The 23864-nt window shown below is 44.5% G+C and overlaps 1 long non-coding RNA gene across 1 annotated transcript in view; it reads right to left on the bottom strand.

Moving 5' to 3' along the window:
• Positions 1–23514, bottom strand: part of LOC115093205 — an 82768-nt gene extending 59254 nt beyond the window's left edge. The window contains exon 1 of the long non-coding RNA XR_003857223.1: positions 23397–23514. This is a non-coding gene — a long non-coding RNA (uncharacterized LOC115093205). The remainder of the gene's footprint in view (positions 1–23396) is intronic.
• Between the last annotated feature and the right edge of the window lie 350 nt (positions 23515–23864).

Genomic DNA, 23864 nt, shown 5'->3' on the forward strand with positions numbered 1-23864 from the left:
AATTCAATAAACACTTCTTTATTTCTCATGACAACTCCACTGTTCCATAATAGTATCTATAGTAATCACTTACCAGCCTCAAATATGGTGGCCCCTTCCTTTCTTGCTTCTTATAGAAGCATGCTGGATCAGAGATGGGGAGGGCAGAGAAGAAAAACCTCCTCAGAGCCAGATATTATTGAGAGGCACCATCCCTCTTGCATTATATGGCAATTTTCTATGAGTAGGTTTTAAAAAAAAAAGTATCTGTATCCAAAATAAAATAAGAAAAAAAATGAGTTAAGCTTGTGTGATAAATCACAATAAGGCCCTGCGATGCTTCCTATCTTTTTCTCTGAAGCCTCAAGCAACCATTTTATTAATTTGGTTCCATTACTGAAATCATGGGGGTCTTGTGTTCAAGTGTTGAAATTATTGGTACCTAGGTCCTGCAGAATAGGCATATTCTCAAACTCATTTCCAAGTTTGGGAATGGCCTCCTTGACTCAGTTGAGGAATATCTGCCTGTTCTCCAGTACTAGGATAATGTTTTGTTTCTAATGAAAAGGCATGAGATTTTCAAGGACTGGGCGGATAGGGGAATATAGACAAAAGCTAATCCTAACTTTTGTGAGATTTGGTTGCCTAAGCCATTCTGATTCACTTCACCACATATGTATTGTATACAGGAACTTCCGGTATATAAAAACCTAAAAATAAATAAATAAATAAATCTCTTTTTATCTATGGTATTAATTGGCACATCCAGTAAGTGGGTTCAATCACCAGAAATCTTTTACTAGCAGATGATTTTAATTAAAAGTTTGTTTTCCTTTTATTTACAGAATATGAAATTATAAATGAATATGTATTAAATTAAAAATTCATCTTCAAACATGGAACTTATTTGCTAAGTATTTTTCCCATAGACACAGAGGGGCCAATCCAATAAATTGTGCCCAGCCTAATACACGGATTTGAATGCGGTTGGACGCGCATTTTGGATGCACTAGACTAGTGCTGGATGTAATAAGGAGATTAGCATGTCCAAAATGCATGCCCTAACAATTGTGAACCCTATAGCCCCGTCAGATGTTAATTGCATTAGATGAGGACATTAGCTATAACGCCCGATGCAGTAAAGTTATAACCCCTGATGTAGTAAAGCAGACATTTTAACATGGCAAATTTAACTCCAGCCTTGGAGGTGGAGTAAAGTCAGCTTGCAGTCAAGGGCTCATGAAAAACATTAAAAACTAGTTTCTCTGTGTCTTCCCCCTTAGTATCATTGGAACACTTTAATTTACTGCTTTTGATGGAGAAAAATAATGGAGAAATTATTTACCTGATAATTTCATTTTCCGTAGTGTAGACAGATGAACTCAGGACCAGTGGGTTTATGTTCCCCTGCCAGCAGACGGAGAGGGAGCAAGCTGACATCACAGTATACATAACCCTGCAGTGACCCCAGCCTGCTAGTATTCACTTCAAAAGCAACTGTGGACAGACTAGCAAATAACTTGATTAAAAACATGAATAAAAACAGATAACTAGGGGGAGCCTGAGAAAAGAAGAGAGAGAGAGGCTCTTTAGTGTTCCTGGAACCCTAACAGCGCTGTAACCTGCACTATTACCACCCGAGAGAACAGCTGAGTGCCGACTGGAGGCGGGACCAGTGACGTCGCTGGAGGGACTGCCTACAAAATCGGCAGTCAAGAGGCGCACCGCCGCCACCGGTGCACGCCTAAGCCGTGCGTTCCCAAGGGGCGCGCGGCTTTGCCCGGCTTAGCATGGGAAGACCGGTAAGATCGGAAGGTCGGTGGAAGCAAATGTAAAGTGAGTACAAGAATCTGAATATTGGTGAACTTTTGCTAGTCTATACCCTTCCAGTTCTATGGGGAGGAAAAGAAAAGTTAAAGTTTTCCCATATCTCCTATAACACCGAGAGGGCCAATGGACGACCATGTCTTTCGATGGGTCGGTTCGCCATTGGAGGACAGTTCAGGGGGGCAGTTTTCAGCCTCCCTGAGTCCTGGCGCGGGACCACCACTCCCCCCACAACCTTCGGCAACATTACCAGATGGTGTTTTGCATCTAGAACCTCACAGCCCCCAAAAAGGAAGTGATTGTGTAGATTCTCAAGATTCAAAAACAAGTGATCAACCATCTAATCCTGAAGGAGTTTCAAAGAGGCCTGAGCAGTGGCCCTCTGATCCACCTGAGGACGTTACACTTAAGGACATTTGGAAAATGATGTCTAAGATGAATGATAACGTTTCTCAAATGAATATATCCTTGTCAACTATTGTAAATTCAAATAGAGTACAGATAGAGGAACAGAAAAAGGATGTGTCTAAATTGAATGGTGAAATGGTGAAAGTTACAACCAAACTAAAACTACTGGAAGATACTGAAAATATTCATATAAGAGATAGTCTTTCCATACATAAATAATTGGAGAAAATAGAAAATATGATGAGATATAAAAATCTACGTCTGATTAATTTTCCTTAGACGAGACTTTTATCTCTAATGGAAATGTTTAAAAAGTATTTGTGTGAAATATTACAATATGAAGATAAAGATATACCATCAATATCTAAGATCTTTTATTTTCCAGAAAGGTTGGTAAGGCAAAATGAGGAAAAAGTTGAGACTTCAACTATTGGAGTTTCTACTTTCCTCGAGGAATTCATAGATATTATACAGAAAAGAGCTTCTTTATTGGTTTCTCTTCAATTGGAAATTGACAAGGATAAACTAGAGATTTTCTCAAACACAAAGATTTAAATTTTTGTGGCCAGAGAATATTTATGTTCCCAGATGTCTCAAGAGCCACGCAGGCTAAGAGGAGACACTTCCTAACCTTGAAAGCAAAATTGTTGGCAATTGGGGCTAGCTTCTTTTTGAAATTTCCCAGTATTTGTTATGTAACCTTCCAAGGAAATAAGTATAGTTTATCTGACCCATTACATTTGGAGATGTTTTTGCATGATAAACAGAATGAAGGAGGTAGTTTAGATGGTCCAAAAGAAAGTTAAATATCTCTCTCTCCTTAAAATGATATTTATGTTGAAGTAATATATGTTTTCTCCCCCTTTTATTGGACATGTAATTGAGATACAAGATATTGAGATTTATATATGTATTAATATACCTAAGATATCTATTTGGTATCATCATTACTTATGTATATTTTTGTTTAAAGAATTTTTGAATGAAAATTGAATAAAGAATAAAAACAACCAAACAACAGATAACCAGAATTGTACTTAACCAACCATAAACCCTGAACTCACACAAGAATCTAGGTACCTCAAGCTAGAGACTGGATGAACACTTACCAGTAATCCCTTGGGACCCAGAGCCCCACAGGAGGATTCATGCAGCAGCTGAAGGTGGGAAGCTGAGTCCATCTTTCTACACTATGGAAAACAAAATTATCAGGTAAGTAATTTCTTCATTTCCTAGTGTATAGACAGATAGACTCAGGACCAGTGGGATGTACCAAAGATACTCCCCGACAGGGTGGAAGGCTGCCTGTGGTCAGGTCAACACCGTACATGCAAAGGCTGCAACCTCCCAGGCCTGTACATCCAGACAATAAAACCTGGAAAAAGTGTGTAAGGAGGATCACGTCGCAGCTCAGCAGATATCGGCGGGAGACAACAAACTAACCTCTGCCCTTGACACTGCCTGAGCCCTCGTGGAATGAGCCCTTACCTGAGTAGGCAACGGCATTCCAGCATACACATACACACTGTGACCACCTCCTCAATCCAACCAGCTATGGTAGCCCGTGAAGTCAGAGCACTCTGCTTACTCCCGCCATGGAGAACAAACAGGTGATCCGTCTTTTGAAATGACTCAAAGTCCTCCAGACACCACACAACAAGACACTTATCATCCAAGGAGTGCAAAAGGCGAAAGTCCTCTGCATCCCTGACCTTATCCAGGGATAGCAAGGAGATGGACTGATTCAAATGAAAGTCCAAGACTATCTTGGGCAAGAAGGATTGAACAGTATGCAGCTGTAACGCCCCCGGAGTCACCCGAAGGAATGACTCCCGGTAAGACAATGCCTGCAGCTCAGAAATCCGATGCGCAGAACATATAGCCACCAGGAACACAGTCTTCAAAGTCAACAATGGTAAGGAAAGGCTATGCAGTGTTCGGAACATAGGGCCCACCAAAAAGTCCAGCACCAAATCAAGATTCCACAATGGAACTGGTAACTTTAAGGGAGGTCTAAGGTGCTTCACTCCCTTCAAAAAACGGGCCACATCAGGATGAGACAACAAGGAAACACCATTCACCAGGTCTCTGAAACAGGCAAGAGCTGCAACCTGCACCTTCAAGGAATTAAGGGCCAAGCCTTTATTCAATCCATCCTGCAAAAGTCCAGAATGAGAGGGATCTTAACTGAATGAGGAAGAACACCCGTTCCTCACACCAGGCCTCAAAAACTCTTCAGACCCGCACATAAACCAAGGAAGTGGAGAACTTGCAAGTGTGGGATAAAGTGGCAATCACCGCAGAGGAATAACCATGGTTTAACAGGTGAGCCCTCTCAAGAGCCAAACCATAAGACAGAATTGAGTCAGATCCTCATGAAGAACTGGTCCCTGCTGAAGCAGATCCATGTGTGGCAGAAGAAGAAGGGGGGCCTTTACCAGGAGTCGTCGCAAATCCACATACCACAGATGCCTGGGCCAGTCTGGCACCACCAGGAGTACTAGCCCCGTGGCCTTTGATCTTGCATATTATCCTGCCCAGCAAGGGCCACAGATGAAATGCATAAAGCAAGCTGCCTTCCGCCTAGATCTGTTCAAGAATGTCTATTCCCAGGGACCACGGATCTCTCCTGCGACTGTAGAAGCGAGGAACCTTCACATTTCGAGAAATTGCCAGCAGATCTAAGAATGGAAGGCCCCAGTGATCCACAATCAGCTGAAATGCCTTGGCTGACAACACCCACTCTCCTGGGTCCAGAATCTCCTTGATGAGATTTTAAATTACAAACAAAATGAATTGCTTGTACCAGAAATGAATAGATATACACAAATAGAAATCTGAGGAAAAGTAAATAAAAATGACAATAAAGGAAAAAGCAATTAAAGATATCCATTACAATAAAAAAACAGAAAAATGAGAAGAAACTAACGGGGGAAAGAAAAATAAAGGGAGCTAACTAAGGGAAAAAAATTTAACAAGAAATGGTGATAACATAACATAGTATTAACCAGCAGCAGTATACTAATAGCACTAAGATACTTGAGATGCAGGGGAGGAGGTGAATGGTTTTACGGGACTCTATGACTGATTGCAATTATTCAGGCTGAAAAATGGAGGCGGGAAACTCAAACCGGAAGAGATGCACAAAAAAACGCTAAGAGCCATTATGCAGCGGTAATGAGTAAGTAGCTGGTACATCATTGTGTTTTGGTGACATTGTTTATTCAACAGTACTGATTTTCATTTTTTGTGGCGCAGAATTTTGCCCTTGAGGAAGGACGATACCGTCCGAAACCTGTACAGTGTCGGGCACAGATACGGCAATGTGATATTGGTCACATTGCATGGACCATCCAAGAAACTTGGGCTGTTAGCAGAAAAACATCTAACAATAAGCTAAGTATCAAGAAGCATTATGAAGATTGCTTTAAATTGTTAAAATATAATGAAGATTGATACAGTGATTACTGAAGTGAATATTTAAAAGAAGATTTTAATACACGGAGCACTTAAGCACTGAAAAATTTAAAAAAAATATATGTATGGACTGACCTATGATTATATATAAGGCAGAGTGATTGAATTGGCATGGATTGTCACACAATGACGCCTATTATGACGGTCAATTAATATTGCGCAAGAACAGGTTTATAAGAAGAGGTGTGGGGATTCATAATTAATTGTTATATATGAAAAAAAAATAAAACATTGCTCACCCCTTTTAATAATACATTTACAAGGATAATGAAGTATAAAAGAAAATCCAAGGGAAATAATTTCTTGCTGAAGGGACAGGAGCCCTTGCCTCTTAACTTGGATGACTTGAGCTAAATCAGGAAAAATCCTAACATGTTGGCTGTAGAACAAAGAGGAAAAGTTCTAAAGAAATTACACATCACATTATTCAAATCTAATGTAGAATAGAACAAGTAAGGTACTCCTGTCCAAGACTTCCAAAGTAGAGTTTTCAAGAAAATTAGAAAGGTTATCCTGGATTACAGCATTGGCAGCCATCTCAGAAGTTTTTCTTTTAGGAAGGAAAAAGCAAGAATTAACAGAAGGCAAGTGATCAGGTGCAAATCCAAGAACTTCATGAAAAAACCTCTTCAACGTGGAAAAAGGAATTTCCCCAGCAACTTTGAGGAAATTTAAAAAACGCAAGTTAAGATGCCTTGCATTATTAAGAAATTCTATACGTCTGGAAAGCACCATTCAATCCTGCACAGTGGCAACATTAAATTCTTAAATAGAATTAATCTTGCCTTGAACTACGGAAACCTTGGAAGAAGTAGAAATAACTTGCTCCTGCAATTCCAATACTTTTTGATGATAATTTGAGGAAAGGGAGTCCAACTTGGAATTGAACAATTTCAAAGAGTTCTCGAAGCCAGCCACCAAGTCCCACAAGGTTTCTAAAGTTACTGCCTCCGGGTGGGATGGAAAGACGAAAGACTCCCCACCTTCAACAGTCGCAGCTTCAGAGGATGGACAAGGCAGGGAAAAACAGGATGCCAACCTTGAGGTCAAACAGCCCATCAAAAATGCAGCCTCATTGGACCGATGACAAGAACCACTGCCTCTCTTGGGTCGGGAAGGAAAAGCTGAGCCAGCTGGCAAGGCTCTAGGAGGCACCTCCTCCACTGTGGCAGCAGACAGTGCTTCATCACTGTGCGCCACGGGAACACTCTCCTGGGAGTCATGATGCACCAGAGGCGGACAAAGGTCAGGGCTGAGGGACACCTCTTCTGCAGATGAACATGGTTCTCCCTTGCTGCATCGCACATCAGAGTTTTCAGATCCCAAGACTGCTGGTAGGCTCATGAAGCGAGTGATGTTAGGTTGCCGAGGAGGGGAGAAAGGGTCTGGAAGAAAGACCCTAACATTCCCCTTATGCTTAGGAGGCATCTTAATGGGGAAAAACAATGTAAGACAGAAACAAAGCAGATGACAAATGCTGCACAGCCAGTCTATGCTGCCATCTTCAGAAGAAGAAAGTCCTCTCTTAATGTTGACTTTTTCCTGCAATATGAGAGGCCGAGATCAACTGCAGATGACCTTCTTCCCATTCCATCAGTTGGTATAATTCCTGCGATACTTGCTGTCTCTTGGTTCCTCCCTGACAATTGATATAGGCCACTGTCGTCATGTTATCTGATATTACATGAACCGCTTGATTCCGCATCCTGTGGCTGAACTGCAAACATGCCAGCTGTACCTCCCGGGCCTCCAGGTGATTGATGTTCCAGCGGGACTCTTCGGCATTCCAGCACCCCTGGGCTGTGAACTCCAGTGAGCCCCCAACCATGGAGACTCACATCTGTCATGAGTACCAACCAGGCCGGAGAGAAGAAAGGAACTCCCTTTCTTAGATGATCCTCCTGCAACCACCACTAGAGGCGATAGCAGATTTCCATTGGCCAGTGGAGCCAAATCACATAATCCTGAGACTGCAGGTTCCAACGAGATAGCAGAGAGCACTGAAGAGGACGCATATTGCCCATGGCACTAATTCCAGGGTAGCTGCGATCAAACCGAGTATCTGTAGGTAGGACCACACCGTCGAGCATATGGTGTTCATCAACCGATGCACTTTAGACATCAATCTCTGGATCCGAATTTCTGGTAGGAAAACTGTCCTGTCCCGGCTCGAACAGGACCCCCAGATACTCCAATGACTGGGATGGTTGAAGATTGCTCTTGGTCAGGTTCAGCACCCAACCAAGCTCCTGCAAAAAGGAGATCACCTTGTGTGTCACCAAGCGGCTGTCTTCCTGAGACTTGGCTCGAATCAGCCAGTCATCAAAATACAGGTGTACCAGGATTCCTTCTTTTCGCAAGGCCACTGCTACCACCACCGTAATCTTGGAAAATGTTCTGGGAGCGGTGGCTAGACCAAAAGGCAGCACCCGAAACTGATAATAGCACCCCAACATCGCAAAGTGTAGAAAGCGTTGGTGTTCCAATCAGATGGGAATATGAAGGTAAGCCTCTGACAGATACAAGGAGGTCAGAAATTCCCCCGACTGCACTACCATTATTACGGCGCGTAAGGTTTCTATTCGAAAATGAGTCACCTTCAAGTGATGGTTGACCCTCTTGAAATCCAAGATGGTACAAAAGGAGCCCTCCTTCTTGGGCACAACAAAATAAATGGAATATCATCCTGTACTTTCTTGAGATGAGAGCACAGGAACCTCAGTCTGAGGAGCCTTTGAAGCGTGAACTCCATTTCCTGCTTGTTCTGCATGGAATAGCAAGGGAACGCCATGAATATATTCTGAGGAATACTGCGAAATTCCAGCACATATTCTTCTTGAATCACCTCCAGGACTCACTGGTCTGATGTGATCTCAACCCACCTCCGATAAAAGAGAGAAAGAAGTCATCTATTTCCTGTTCTGGAAGGTGGGTTGGCAAACCTTCATTGGGAAGCTCGGGAATGTCCACAACCTGAGCCCACTCCTTTCTTGGACTGCCAGGGATGAAAGGACTGAGATCTATCGAAAGGCCAAGTGCACTGAAAGGTTGTCCTTCTATAGGGACAAAAACGCCTGGAACCCCAGAAACAATCCCTCATACCAAAAGGGTGCTGTAACTGTTTCTTATCCTCCGGCAACCGAGGCACTGGAGACTTGCCCAACTTACTGGCCAGTTTCTCCAACAAGAGCGAGCCTTTAAAGAGCATCATGGTAAGATTGGCTTTGGAAGTTGTGTCAGCTGACTAAGTTCACAACCAGAGTTGATGCCTGGCGGCTATCATGAAGCTACTCCTCTGGCCGAGGTCTAGACCAAATCACAGCCTGTGTCTGCTAAAAAGGCGGCAGCAGGCTCCATATCCACTCTGGAATTCCCTCCACACTCATCAACCTCCTGAGAGAGAAGCAAACAAGATCTTGCCACTAGGGCACAACAGGAGGCAATCTGTAATTTCATCGCCTCTGCCTCAAAGGCTTGCTTAAGAATAGCCTCAATCCTTCTATCATGTACATCCTTCAAGGCCACTCCTCCCTCTATGGGGATAGTCGTCTGCTTAGACACGATACATATGAGATAATCAACTTTGGGAAAATACAAACACTGTCTCACAGTCGGATCCAGAGAGTACAGGCCTTCCAATGTCCGACCCCCTTTAAAATTTTCCTCTGGACATCCAATTCCAGATCAATCAATTCCTGGATAGCATCCACCACCAGGAAAAAACAAAAGGCTTTACATAAGGAAACCAAAATGGGATTCTTCCTCGGCTCTGACATAGCATCTGAACCAGGAATACCCAACTGTTTGAAGGTCTGGGAAATCAGGGCCGGAAGTTCATCTCTATGAAAGAACCACAATATGGTTTGATACGGTTCCAGCCATGGAGGAATTTCTCCATATTCCAGGGAATCAGGATCAGCCTCATCATCAGTGCAATCCGGATTCCTGTCGGGAACACCCACAGGAGCCGGGGCAAAACCCGGAACTTAAGCATAGGACTGGAAAACAGAGGAGCAACTGGCTGAGGGTCTGACCGGACAGAAATGGGGGAAGCAGAGGACTACGCCTGAAGAAAGGCTTGTAAGCCTTGAATAAATTCCACCCAAGAGAAAGCAGCCAGATCCAGACCAAGCCCAGAAAGAACTGGAGCTGGTCCCATAGAACTGCCCTCGCCAGTGGATGAGCCAGTCAAGTGAGAACCAAGATCTGGCGTCCCCCCTGTCAAGGCCATGAGCAACCCATCATCAGAATGGGAAGAGCCAGGCTTAGAAAACTCCGAGGAAGACAACTCTCCCTGAGGGTCTGAGTAGCACCAACACAGGTTAGAAGCATAGTCAGGCTGAGAAGCCCTAATATGACAGGCAACACAAATAGGAAGATGCTTAGCTTCTTTCTTACCGGCGCCATCGCTGCGGTAAACATGCATTGGAATGGCTCGCGCTCAAAAATGAAGTGTGCCCAAAACATAAGGGGCATGGACTGGCTGCCATATGAAGGGCATGGAACGGCTGCCCTATGAGGAAAGGCTAAAGAAGTTAGAGCTGTTCAGTTTGCAGAAGAGATGACTGAGGGGGGATATTTTTATTTTGCTTTTAGTTAAGTGTATTTATAGTTTTAAACAATAGATTATGTATATTTTTGTTAACAGTTTTGATTAATTTCCAAATTGAAAAAGCGGTATACAAACATTTTTAAATAAAAATAAATAAATAAATCACAAGATCTATCTAATGTTTGGGTACTTGCCAGGTACTTGTGACTTGGATTGGCCACTGTTGGAAACAGGACACTGGACTTGATGGACCCTTGGTCTGACCCAGTATGGCAAGTCTTATGTTCTTATGTAAGTGCGTAGAAGAAAGCACAGCAAGGCGCATGCACAACCTGTGCACCAAGATATGTGCATACAAAAGTTTGTGCATGTAAAAAGCACGCCCAAAAACCGAGTGCACAACACGTGCGCAGAGCTGACACACTGCATACACCGGCCTATAGAAGGCAGCAGAACACACACAAGAGCGTGTGAAAAAGGCCACCACAGTCTACCACGTGGCATGCAAGAAAAAAGCCTAAATGTGGGGCCTAGACCACCGGGGGTGCTCAACCTGCTCAACCCCAACAGGAGCGGGAACGAATGTCGGCACAGTGCGCCGAGAATGGAGACTGGAGGAAGCCCTGAAACCTCTCTAACTGTCTCTGATTCAGGTAAAACTTTCTCCTTTTTTTTTTTTTAACCTTACCTGAATTCAGCACTTACCAGCTGAGTACAGAGATGGTCTCCAGCTGCGGAATTCTCAACTGAGGGAGGGACCTTTAGTTATTACCACGGGAGAGCGGGGCTTTCTTTTCCTGAATTTAGAATTTAAAATTTCTCCTTTCAAAAAGCTCATAGGGAGATGCACATCCACCATCTGCTGGAGCCAGAGAATACTGGCAGGCTAGGGTCACTGCAGTGTTATGTATGCTGTGATGTCAGCTTGCTCCATCTCCATCTGCTGTCAGGGGTGCATAAACCCACTGGTCCTGAGTCCATCTGTCTACCCGCTAGGAAATTGTGTATTTTCACTTCATTTAAAAAAAAAATACTTTTCTTATCACCACACAATTTGGATGTCCATAGCAAGGGGTACCTAATATTTTGCTGAGGTTGCTGAAGTGAATTATAGCAAAAAAAGAAGTGGGATCAAAACGGACACGCATATTGAGCACTGGTTGCAATTGCATCAGGTGCCCAGGGGATGTGACTGCGTGTGCATTAGGAAAATGGGTGCTCAATATGTTTTCAGCACATGTCTTATTGCATAGGCCCCAGAATGGGAGAAAAGCCTTAGTAAATCAGGCCCTGTATTAGAAATATTTCCAGAAATCAACTTGTTGACAAGTTACTGTCTAATTTAATTTTGCTTCTGCAAACAATAAGGTCAATTTACTACTGTGAGAAAAACTTTGCAGACATAGGTTTGCACATAAAAATTGGAAATAATGTGCATTATTTGTAGTTGCATGTACTACTTTATACTTTTGTGAGCAAAGTTGTGCTTACAATGTTTTTCTTCTTTGCAGAGAATAACATTTCATCGTATAGTTTTCTGCATGCAAAATGTTATTCAAATTAATAGTTAATGAACTATTGCAATGCAAAATAACGCAAAGCAGCTCATTAACTTAGGGGTGGCTCAAGGCAATCTACTACCTAAGGCAAGGAAAGAAATAGAGCCAAAGGTGCAGTGCAGATGAAATCAGTGAGAGGAGACTAGCCGTTTTGGCAATTTAAAATGCTGAGGAAGGGGGAGGCAGGGTCAGGATTCCCAGAGGAGTGGCAGATAGAGTGCTAATGATATTTCTAGGAAGATGGCACCCTGTCTCACTCCCAGGAACCCTACCACCTGCCTCCCATCCTTTGCCAATATTTGCCTCCTGGAGAAATGGGAGATGGGTGAATGGTGTAGATCTGTGTGTAAAGCACTCTGAGTTGGTGCAAGGACATTTGGCATCCTTGGCGAACCTGGTTCTCAGAAAGTCATGAGTAAACCGAATTACAAAATCTCCCACACCAAGACAGAACTAAATGTCAGCACTCAAATAGAAGTAACCCTATCTATGAAAAGCAACACTGCAATTATTACACCAGGCCCTAAAACACCAATATACCTCCTATTAAGAAAATAGAACAAGCTAGGCTGCTATAGACCTCTACACACAAACTATAAAGTAGCAGAAAACCTCACCGTGGTCACACATGCAGAACACAGACAGACCCTTACCAAATACATAATAAAGAGATCGTGAAGTACAAATGGAAACATGCAAACAAAAACTGAAATGGAAACCACAAGTCATTTTTCTTATGCAGTACAACAGTGAAAAAACAGAAACATCATCGTTCTTTATAAATATCAAATAATATAATCAAGAAATTTAAAACCTCAATCATAATAGTAAAAACATACTAAGAAAATGATTATTTCAAAACAACTGACAATTGGAACATTCAATAATTAAACATAAAAATCAATAAAATATTTCAAAAGAGCAGACATATCAAATAACACCAAATAATTAAAACTAATATGAATACAAGAAATTTCCCTGCTCTTCATATATGGGAAGTTTTGATTTCCAGTTGCCCTAAAATTGTTGTGGATTAGTGGGGTGGGGCTTCACACAGACTTTGTCCTCTCTCTCTCATATACACACTGCAACGTACATATGTTCTCGATCACATGCTCATTCACACTCTCACATGCTCACGCACACACATGCTCTTCTCCCCCTCTGGAACCCTCAAGCTGCAGCAGTCTCCACCTTCAGCTCACGCAGCTGATGAGATTACTCTTTCTTCCTGGGATGTGGGCTGACCTTAATCCTGCTCTTTTCTTCTAGCCACATGGGCCAATGTTGCTCCTGCTCATACTGGCTGCAGCGATTGTGCTTCCTTCTTCCCACCTGCGCAGGCCCACGCAATACAACTTCCTCTCCCGGGCCCATGCAAGCAGGAAGAGCAAGTAGTTTCAGTCCTCGCATTCCTGGCACTGCTGTGCTGCCTGCAGAACTGTAGTACTCTAGATAGCCGAGCCCACCTAGTTCTTCTATTGGCTTATTCACTCCCCTTCCCTTTCACTGCATTGCCCTGTCTCCTCCTCGCAGAGTTCTTCTTCCTGCCAGTGGGGGGTAGGAACCCCATGGGCACATGACTGAAGCCCCTGTCGTTACAGTTTCTTTCTTCTGCCCATTGAGGGGGGTGTTAGAACCCCATAGGCATGTCACTGAAGCTGCACTGCCGCAGTTTCTTTCTTCTGACTGAAGAGGGTGGGAACCCTGTGGGCACATCATTGAAGCCGCACTGCCGCAGTTTCTTTCTTCTGACTGAAGAGGGTGGGAACCCTGTGGGCACATCATTGAAGCCGCACTGCCGCAGTTTCTTTCTTCTGACTGAAGAGGGTGGGAACCCTGTGGGCACATCATTGAAGCCGCACTGCCGCAGTTTCTTTCTTCTGACTGAAGAGGGTGGGAACCCTGTGGGCACATCATTGAAGCCGCACTGCCGCAGTTTCTTTCTTCTGACTGAAGAGGGTGGGAACCCTGTGGGCACATCATTGAAGCCGCACTGCCGCAGTTTCTTTCTTCTGACTGAAGAGGGTGGGAACCCTGTGGGCACATCATTGAAGCCGCACTGCCGCAGTTTCTTTCTTCTGACTGAAGAGGGTGGGAACCCTGTGGGCACATCATTGAAGCCGCACTGCCGCAGTTTCTTTCTTCTGACTGAAGAGGTTGGGAACCCTGTGGGCACATCATTGAAGCCGCACTGCCGCCGTTTCTTTCTTCTGACTGAAGAGGGTGGGAACCCTGTGGGCACATCATTGAAGCCGCACTGCCGCAGTTTCTTTCTTCTGACTGAAGAGGGTGGGAACCCTGTGGGCACATCATAGAAGCCGCACTGCCGCAGTTTCTTTCTTCTGACTGAAGAGGGTGGGAACCCTGTGGGCACATCATTGAAGCCGCACTGCCGCAGTTTCTTTCTTCTGACTGAAGAGGTTGGGAACCCTGTGGGCACATCATTGAAGCCGCACTGCCGCAGTTTCTTTCTTCTGACTGAAGAGGGTGGGAACCCTGTGGGCACATCATTGAAGCCGCACTGCCGCAGTTTCTTTCTTCTGACTGAAGAGGGTGGGAACCCTGTGGGCACATCATTGAAGCCGCACTGCCGCAGTTTCTTTCTTCTGACTGAAGAGGGTGGGAACCCTGTGGGCACATCATTGAAGCCGCACTGCCGCAGTTTCTTTCTTCTGACTGAAGAGGGTGGGAACCCTGTGGGCACATCATTGAAGCCGCACTGCCGCAGTTTCTTTCTTCTGCCCACAGGGTTCCCACCCCCAAACAATGCAGCTGGTTTGGGGCCTGAATGCAGAGTGAGGTGGCCGCAGCATGAATGTTTGGGGGGCGGGAAGCACTTTTTGCCACACCAAAATTTTGCCACCTGAGGCAGCTGCCTCATCCTGCGTAACGATAGAACCTCCCCCGCATTAACTATTACCACATAGATAAACCACAAGAAACTGGGTTTGCAGGACTTTTCACAAAAAAAGGGCACAGATCAATTTCAGGTGTTATTTTTCTGCAGGAGTCATTTTCATGTGTAGAACAATAGCATTTGAAAAATGTTATAGTGTGTATGAAAAGACCCAGTTTAATAAATGAACCGCAGTGGATGAATGATCTAATTTTACTACTGCCGTAAGAAAGTGTGAAATTTACTTTGATGCCAAGGCTATTTTGGGTCTTTCTAGTCTTATATGTACAAGAAATATTGTACAATATAATAGATTTTTAATTAGGATCCCAATCCTGAAAAATTCCCTGAGCCTCAGAAATAGCTGAATATCTAGAGATAACTAGGTCTGGAGAAATGTTCTATGAGCTATAGGCTGAGGATGATGATATGAGTAGAGGACTGTTTGTATTTGAATGTAAATAAACAAACAAACAGCAAGATGTTCTGAAGCAGTGAATGGTCCATGGATCTCTAGGGGACTGTGAGACTGTTGGAACGAGCGGTGATTCCCACAGGCCTGGAGAAGTGAACTAGACTGACTCCAGACTTTCTTAAAACATAACCTTTATTCACAGCTTCAATCATATACACAACAGTTGACTGCCTTAACCTTCAGACAGCGTACTCTCTCTACTCATAGTTTGTACTGTTTCGTCTCAGGTCAGTGTTTGGACAGTGTTACATTACAGGAGCTGCCTTCCTCCTAGAGACCTGAGCCTGGGCTGGTTATCCCCAACAGGATCCCAGCTCTTATTCCCCAGTCTCTGGTTATGCCCTCGGAGCCCCACCTGCCCCGCAGGATCCCGCCCATAGAGCATACTCTCCTTAAGGAATTTAAGGTGGACCAGGCATCTATGGTGGTGCTCCGGAGACCCCAGTGAGTGAGGCTGCGGAGGAGCCAGCAACCAGCATGGGCAAGTGGCCAGAGTGTACAGAGGTGGAAACTGCAGAGAGTCCAGAGGGAGGTGCTGCAGAGGTTTACAGACGAGGAAACCATGGATAGTCCAAATAGTCTAGAGGGAGGCACTGTGGAGAACTTGAAGGAAGAGTCCACTGTGGAGAACTTGGAGGAAGAGTCCACACAGCACCATCCACAGAGGATGGTGCTGTGCAGACTCCAGCAACTAAGCATACAGAGGAGCCAAGGAGGGTCTCTACATCAGAAATATCAGATGCCAAGAAGCGGGCGCAGCTGGTTATAGAGGAAACAGCATTTGTGGTTCTCCAGTCAGTCCATAAAGCTCCACTGGGGTGGAATTCAAACCCAGATCCATCAAAGGACAAAGGACTCATTTAAAGAACTGGGGTTGTGCACTGTGTGAATCGCACACTGCGTGGTGGTTGTGATGCTGTGGAAAGTAACCCTAAGAGATGGGAGTGAGTATGTCACCAGGTCCTCATTCCCAAGCATAGCTGGTGGGAAGCCAGAAGAAGAGGAATGGAATGCCTTGGACTCTCCTGGAAGGGATCCAGGAGGAAGTTGGGACTCTTGGCCCGATGGGTCCAAGCTGAGGAAAGGGGTATGTAAGGCAGTTCCCCTAGAGTTCCCCTATTTACATGTGCATAAGAACATAACAAGTTGCCATACTAGGTCAGACCAAGGGTCCATCAAGCTCAGCATCTTGTTTCCAGCAGTGGCCAATCCAGATTATAAGTACCTGGCAAGTATCCAAAATATTAATTAGATCTCATACTACTAATGCCAGTAAAAGCAGTGGCTATTCCCTAAGTCAACTTGATTAATAGCAGTTAATGGACTTCTCCTCCAAGAACTTCTCCAAACCTTTTTTAAACCCAGCTACACTAACTGACTTATCCACATCCTTTGGCAACAAATTCCAGAGCTTAATTGTGCCCTAGGGGGCACTCCATGAAGTTAGCAAGTAGCTCATTTAAAATTAATTGGAGAAAATTATTTTTCACTCAATGCACAATTGGCAATGATTCATTGTAATCCATTCTATGTAGGGGCAATTCTGAGCCTCCGTAGGCTTTTTTCCCTAAGAACATAAGAACATGCCATACTGGGTCAGACCAGTGGTCCATCAAGCCTAGCATCCTGTTTCCAACAGTGGCCAATCCAGGCTACAAGTATCTGGCAGGTACCCAAAAAATAAGTCTATCCCATGCTACTGATGCTAGTAATAGCAGTGGCTATTTTCTAAGTCAACTTGATTAATAGCAGGTAACGGATTTCTCCTCCAAGAACTTATCCAAACCTTTTTTTAAACAGCTACACTAACTGCACTAACCACATCCCCTGGCAACAAATTCCAGAGTTTAATTGAGTGCTGAGTGAAAAAGAACTTTCGCCGATTAGTTTTAAATGTGCCCCATGCTAACTTCATGGAGTGCCCCCTAGTCCTTCTATTATCCGAAAGAGTAAATAACCGATTCACATTTACCCGTTCTAGCCTTCGCATGATTTTAAAGACCTCTATCATATCCCTCCTCAGCCATCTCTTCTCCAAGCTGAACAGTCCTAACCTCTTTAGTCTTTCCTTATAGGGGAGCTGCTCCATCCCCTTTATCATTTTGGTCACCTTTCTCTGTACTTCTCCTAACTCCACAACAGAGGTACATGGGTAGAGGGCAAGAAAGATGCACGAGGGAAGGGGCCATTGTTTGTATGTTTTATCTGAATTATGTATATTTTATTGTAACTTGCCCTGGACTCTTTTGGAGGGGCAGTTAATAAATACTTTAATAAATAAATAGGAGGGAAGGCAGGAAGGAGAGGATATGGAAGGGGACATAGGGGACAGAGGGCAAGGACATATGAAGAGGCTGGGGGAGAGGGATGACACTCAGAAGGGGGTCATGGGTGAAGGAATGCAGGGTAGGAGGGAAAAGTAGTTTTCTATAAAGAAAGAAAATGAAAAGGTATCAAGTCAGGGCTGTGCACCATATTTCTCTCTACCCATCCCTTTTAGTGATATGGGACTGTCTCAAACACCTCTTCTTCTTCTCATTCACCCCCCCCCCCCCAAGTCAATCCCTGTCTCTCTCTCCCAGTCCATCTCCCCCATCTCTTTTTCCCCAGTCCATTCCCACCAGTCTCTGTCCCTCCCTAGTCCACTCCTCTGTCTTTCTCTCTTCTCGCAGTCCATCCCCATCAGTCTCTCTCTCCCTCCAGGGAATCCCTGACAGCCTCTCTCTATCTCTTTCTTCCAGTCTAACCCCACCAGTATCTCTCTTTCTCTCCCCCCCCCCCCCCCCCACAAGTATACCGCACCAGTTTATATCAGTAAGCATTACTTAATATTAAGTTTTATACTTTGTGAACGATTCTGGTGTGTATATCATTATTTCTTTTTCATTACATTAATACATATTCCATATATAACTGCAGGTGAAAATAAGAGAAGCATGTGGGGGCCACAAAACTTGTGGAGGTTGAATAGGAGTCACTCTATGCTCCCTGAGAGGTTGGGAACTACTGTTCTAAAGTCTTTAAAAGTTGTCAGCAGCATGCATCTGAATCCCCCTGATGGAAGTTAGTTCATGGACTCCATTTTCTCTAGTTCCAAGGCTGTACCTTTTTAAGCAGAGTGTCTTGTTTAAAGCAACAGCTGAGAAGATTGCATTTTAGGAGAGAGAATAGTTGAATGTAGTTACTTGCTTCTGCAAGCAGCTGGAACTGATTTATTGCTAAGAAAGCTGCAACTCAACACCTTCTGAATTAGCCTTGTTTTGGATGGTAAATTAAATGCATTGCCAGTCCTCTGCAGGATTGGCAATATGTGTTATGACTGAATGTGTTATTACTTGCAGTGTTAAAGGGAGAGTGTAAAGAGTCTCTGTCTGCCACTGGAAGGCCCAGAAGAGTTGTCTTCCCTCTCCCAAGAAACAAGAGCCCTAGTATTACAAATTAATTTTGTTTGTGTGTAACCCATTGAGCCAATTGGTTATATGATCCAACAAGGTTGAACTAAGCTGAAGCCATGAGATGTAAAACAAATTAACTAAACAAACTGAATCCTCTAACAGTAGCAATAACAGTCGATTGCTCAACTTCTGCTCATCAGTCAGTATGCTTTCTCTCTCTCTCTCTCTCTCTCTCTAACAGCCCGATACTGTAAAACCGCGGGAGAGCGGACGAACGCCCGCTCTCCCGGCGCACGCACCGGCCCTTCGCCGGTGCGAGCTATCCAGTATGCTCCAGCATGCAAATTAGGCGACGCGGTGCAAACGAGGGAAAGGAGGCGCTAGGGACACTAGCGCGTCCCTAGCGCCTCCTTTTGGCCTGGAGCGGCGGCTGTCAGCGGGTTTGACAGCCGACGCTCAATTTTGCCGGCGTCGGTTCTCGAGCCCGCTGACAGCCACGGGCTCGGAAACCGGACGCCGGCAAAATTGAGCGTCCGGTTTTCGGCCTGACAGCCGCGGGCCGAATTCAAATTTTTTTTTTTTTTTTAATTTTTTTTTTTTACTTTTTTTTACTTTTGGGGACCTCCGACTTAATATCGCTATGATATTAAGTCGGAGGGTGCACAGAAAAGCAGTTTTTACTGCTTTTCTGTGCACTTTCCTGGCGCCGGAAGAAATTAGCGCCGACCTTTGGGTCGGCGCTAATTTCTTAGAGTAAAATGTGCGGCTTGGCTGCACATTTTACTTACTGGATCCCGCGCGCATACCTAATAGGGCCATCAACATGCATTTGCATGTTGAGGGCGCTATTAGGTGCCGCGGGTGGGCCGCGTGTTTTCCTCCCCTTACTGAATAAGGGGTAAGGGAAAACACGTGTCCAGAGCAGGCTGACAGTGCGCTCCGACAGAGCGCACTTTACTGTATCGACCTGTAAGCAAGTCTGTTCAGCATGAGAAAGTCCCCTTGGTGTCTTCAAAATTAATAGTCATATCCTTTTCCCAAAGTATTTTACAATACTAGCAGGAGCATACTGTGCTTCTTTGCCTTTGCAAGAGCTCATTCTCTCTCACTCTTCCTCTTTGGAGAGCTTCCCCTCACACTCTGTTTCTTCCATGCTTTTCATCTGAAGCAGATTTATAAAACAAGCAGTTCCACCCAGCAGGCAATCAATTACCCAATTAAGTGCAAGCACACTTGCAATTACTTTCAAGACAGGAGAAAGCAAGGCTCTGTTTAGTGCACAGCCGGCATACTTTGCCACACAGTTTAATAACCAGATTCAGCTCCAATTGACATATCTTGATGTTTCAATTTTCTATGAAGACTGAATACAAGCAACTTCACAATTTTGTGATTGAGGGTAAGGCGAGAATTCCTTTGTGGTATCAACTCTGGGAAGGTAGAATAGTGACTGAATTGTGCCGTTTTACCATTGCTGCTGTGCTAAAGTCAGAAATCCAATTTAAGCCTCGTTAGCCTTCTGGGAATGTTATTTGAAATCAGGTTATGGAAGGTGTTAAAAAGCTTTAACCTCACAGAAATTCAGATTAATGAAATAACCATATTTTTTCACATTGTGTGATATATTACATGAAATAGCAAATTCCTCTGGAATGCAACTATACAACTATAACATCACATTTCACTGCCATTAATCTGCCCAACAATGCCTCTCTTAAAGCCACACAAATTAAAATACAAATTCTTTGTAATTCTAAAATAAGGAAACATTGACAATAGATACGTTTTTCAGAAATGTGAATTCCTTGCTGGAAAAAGTGCTAAAGAGATCAGGCAATATGAGAACCAAAGTAAAGACTAGCTAGGACATATCCATTTCCAGGTGGGAACACTGAGAGGAAAGTATCATCTTGCTGGTGGCTGAAGAGGATTGGTAAGTATTGCTATGGCAAATTTTACAACTTAAAAAGTTTTGGGGAGAGGTAGACTATTGAGGTATGTACTTTATAGGGATGTGCAATTGTTTTTCCCAAATTAGGCAATTACAACCTAATTCGGAATGGTTTGGGAGAACTGAAAAACGATTGAATTTTTTCTTGATAGTGAGCACCAATGTGGCAGAGTTAGTGCGGGAAAAACAAAATTCCTGGGGGGGTGGCTGAAATGAAGCCAGACACGAGATTCCAACCTGAAGCACATCTCTAGTACTTTAGTATGTGTATGTACGTGTTTGTTATAAAAAGCAAGCTAAAATATAGGAAAAAGCATAGAGTTTGTGTGTTATAAAAGCAAGCCAAAAGGTAGGAAAAAGCTTAGAGTTTGTGAATGTTTGTCTTTCTCTCCCTCCCATACCTCTCCCACCCACCCCTCAACAAAATTAAAATGAAGGCAGCTATTCAGAAGCAAGAGCAGGGCATTCCATTCTTCTGCACCAAATGTCACATATATGATTTTTTACCTGCCAGTGAGAGGTTGTATATGTGCACCCAGTTCAAAGAGCACCTGGCTCTCAGAGAACATGTCTGATCTCTCGGCCCGTGCATGTTATAAAATACAATTCCTGAACACACATGCAAGCCGGATTTTAAAATTAAGGAGCGGACTGGGAGGGAACTTCCCTCCCCCTAACCCTATCCTTCCTTCCTCTTCCCCTCTCCTCCCCAGCCCCTAAACTAACACTTTCTATCCCCGTTTTTTTTATTTTTATACTTACTGCTCCTCGGGAGCTGTAGTAAGCCTCGCCGGCGCTTCCCCGGGACAGCAGCTAATGGGACTCGTGGCCAGGCCCTTTAGAAAATGCGCACGGTGCGCACGGGGCCCAGCCACATGCATAACCCCCAGTATTTGCACGTGCGGGCCTCTTAAAATTCAGCCGATAATGAGATACAAAACACCAATAAGAAAACAAAAATGGACAAAAGAGCATCTGAAATACACAAGGTAGTAAGTATCCAAACAGCTTACCCAAACTTCGGAAATTCTCTAGACACTTAAAGATAAGGGCTGGTATATTTGGCAGGACATTTTCCCCCGCTGAATATATGGGACAAGTTACCCAGACAACTTTAGCCAGATAACCTATCTACTAACTGGTCTACCGAATACGGATCTCAGAGTGAATGCTTGTCAGTCCCACTGCTTCTGCCACCCCTGTGTATGTTGGCTTCCTGCTTATCATGCCATCATCCCAGGTCCTGCTTCCTCTGCTGGCTGGTGAAGGTGAAAGAGCCAAGAGAGTGAATGAGGTGTAACCCATGAGGTTGAAAAATAAAACTAGGGGTAGTGTAACCCTGGGATTAAAAATTGAAGTTGGGCAGGTAAAATATTTTTAAAATAATAAAAGATAGGGAGAGATTTTTTTTTTAATGGAGGGGCTATGCCAGCCCATAACTTGGTGCTGTGGTAGCTAGTAAACAGGGAGGCCGTTATAACCCCTCTGGAACTAAGACAGCATTTATTTTTAGCCTCGGGGGGCTGGTGGAGGAAGCCATCCACAATGCGGCTGAAAGCAAGAAGAAGCATCAGCTGTTTTGAAGCAGCTGCGATCAGTGCAGCTGTATCAGCAGCCAGCAGCAAGCATTTCCCGTCCAAGGTGGCAGAAAGGAGTCGACACATAGGGCTGCGATCATCACTGCTGAAAGGAAAAGCCCAAATCGACTGTTTACTGCAGCGCTGGGGACGCTGTGCTGCTTAGAGAGGATAGATTTGAGTGTCGGGGACAGACAGGGTTGCCAGGTAATCATGAAAGAACAAGCACTATTTTGCTGAAAAAACAAGCCCAAAACACATGAGATGAAAACTACTTTTATTAGAAGGTATTTATACACACAAAACACTTAAAAAAATACTTTTGTGAGTGTAATAGAGGAAATACAGTGGCTTGCAATAGTATTTAAACCCCTAAAATGTCCATCAGATTTTTGTGGATTACATGACATTATTGTTCCAGACAGTGGGGTAGATTTTAAAAGGTTGCGTGTGGGCGTACATGTGCGAGCGCTACCCGGCGTGCGCAAGTTATAAAATCCGGGGTCGGCACGCGCAAGGGGGTGCACAATTGAGCACCTTGTGCGCTCCAAGCTACGCAGCCTTCCCCCGTTCCCTTCCCCCTAACCTGACCTTCCCACCCCTTCCCCTAACCTTTCCCCCCTAGCCCTACTCTAACTCCCCCAAAATTCTAGTTTTACCTTTGGTGCCGGCTAATTGCCGGCACGCGAGCTCTGACCCAGCAGCAAATGGCCGCTGTGCCAGGAGCTGCTGACCCTGCCCCGGACTGCCCATGACCCGCCCCCTCCATGTCCCTTTTTTCAAGTCTCGGGACTTGCACGCGCCGCCGAGCCTTTTTAAAATAGGCCCGGCGCACATAAGGCTAGTTATGCGCATAAATTCAGCAGATTTACACGCGGAACCTTTTGAAAATCGGGCCCAGTATGCGCTAAAAGTACATTTCCAAACTCACATTTCATTATTCAGTAATGGCTTCTATTTAACCACCCTTCCATGCAGGCCAGTTGTATGATTGACGAGTGCACCACCACTCCAGTCTCAGCCACTGAACTCTGTAGCTCCTTCAAAGTGAAAAATAAAAAAACAATGGCCCCTCACACTCATTCCCCCTCCCCCCACAAGCAAATGTCTGGCCTCCACACACTCATTTCCCCCTCCAAGCAAATGTCTGGCCCCTACATACTCATTCCCCCCCTCCCCTCAAGCACATGCTTGCCCCCCTTCCCCCCCCCCACAGTCAATCCCCCCCTCCAAACATGTCTGGCCCCCTCAAACTCATTCCCCCTCCCAGCACACTCATTCCTCTCCCTCCAGGTACCTCTTCTTTTTGATTGTTGCCAGTTGAGTGTTTCACTCCCTTCATTATTCAAGCCTGCCCTGCTGCATAAAATCTTCCTTAGTCACCAGACGCTGTTGCTTGCCGTCAGTGCTTGTCTGCCCACGTGCTCCTCTGATGGGAGACAGCAGGCCTCATCGGCAGCAGCAGCCAATCACAGGGACAGCTGGGCACAAGACCCATCCACCAAGCCCAAAAACCCCAGACTGACAGAAAAAACGCCCAATAATAAGCAACAAGCGAATTGAAAAAAAAAAAAAAAAAAAAGCAAATCGCTAGACAAAAAGTCCAAACTCGCAGGAAATAAGAGAGGTTGGCAACACTGGGGACAGAGGGGAAAGTCCCTGGTGCCGGTAGCATGTGGGCTGTGATCTGGAAGTGACCCGCAAAGGCACTTCTGGTTCGAGGGCTGAAATGGGGAGCGATTTCAATTTTAAATAAAAAACAAAT

Source organism: Rhinatrema bivittatum, chromosome 6 (assembly GCF_901001135.1).
Source record: "Rhinatrema bivittatum chromosome 6, aRhiBiv1.1, whole genome shotgun sequence".
NCBI lineage: Eukaryota > Metazoa > Chordata > Amphibia > Gymnophiona > Rhinatrematidae > Rhinatrema > Rhinatrema bivittatum.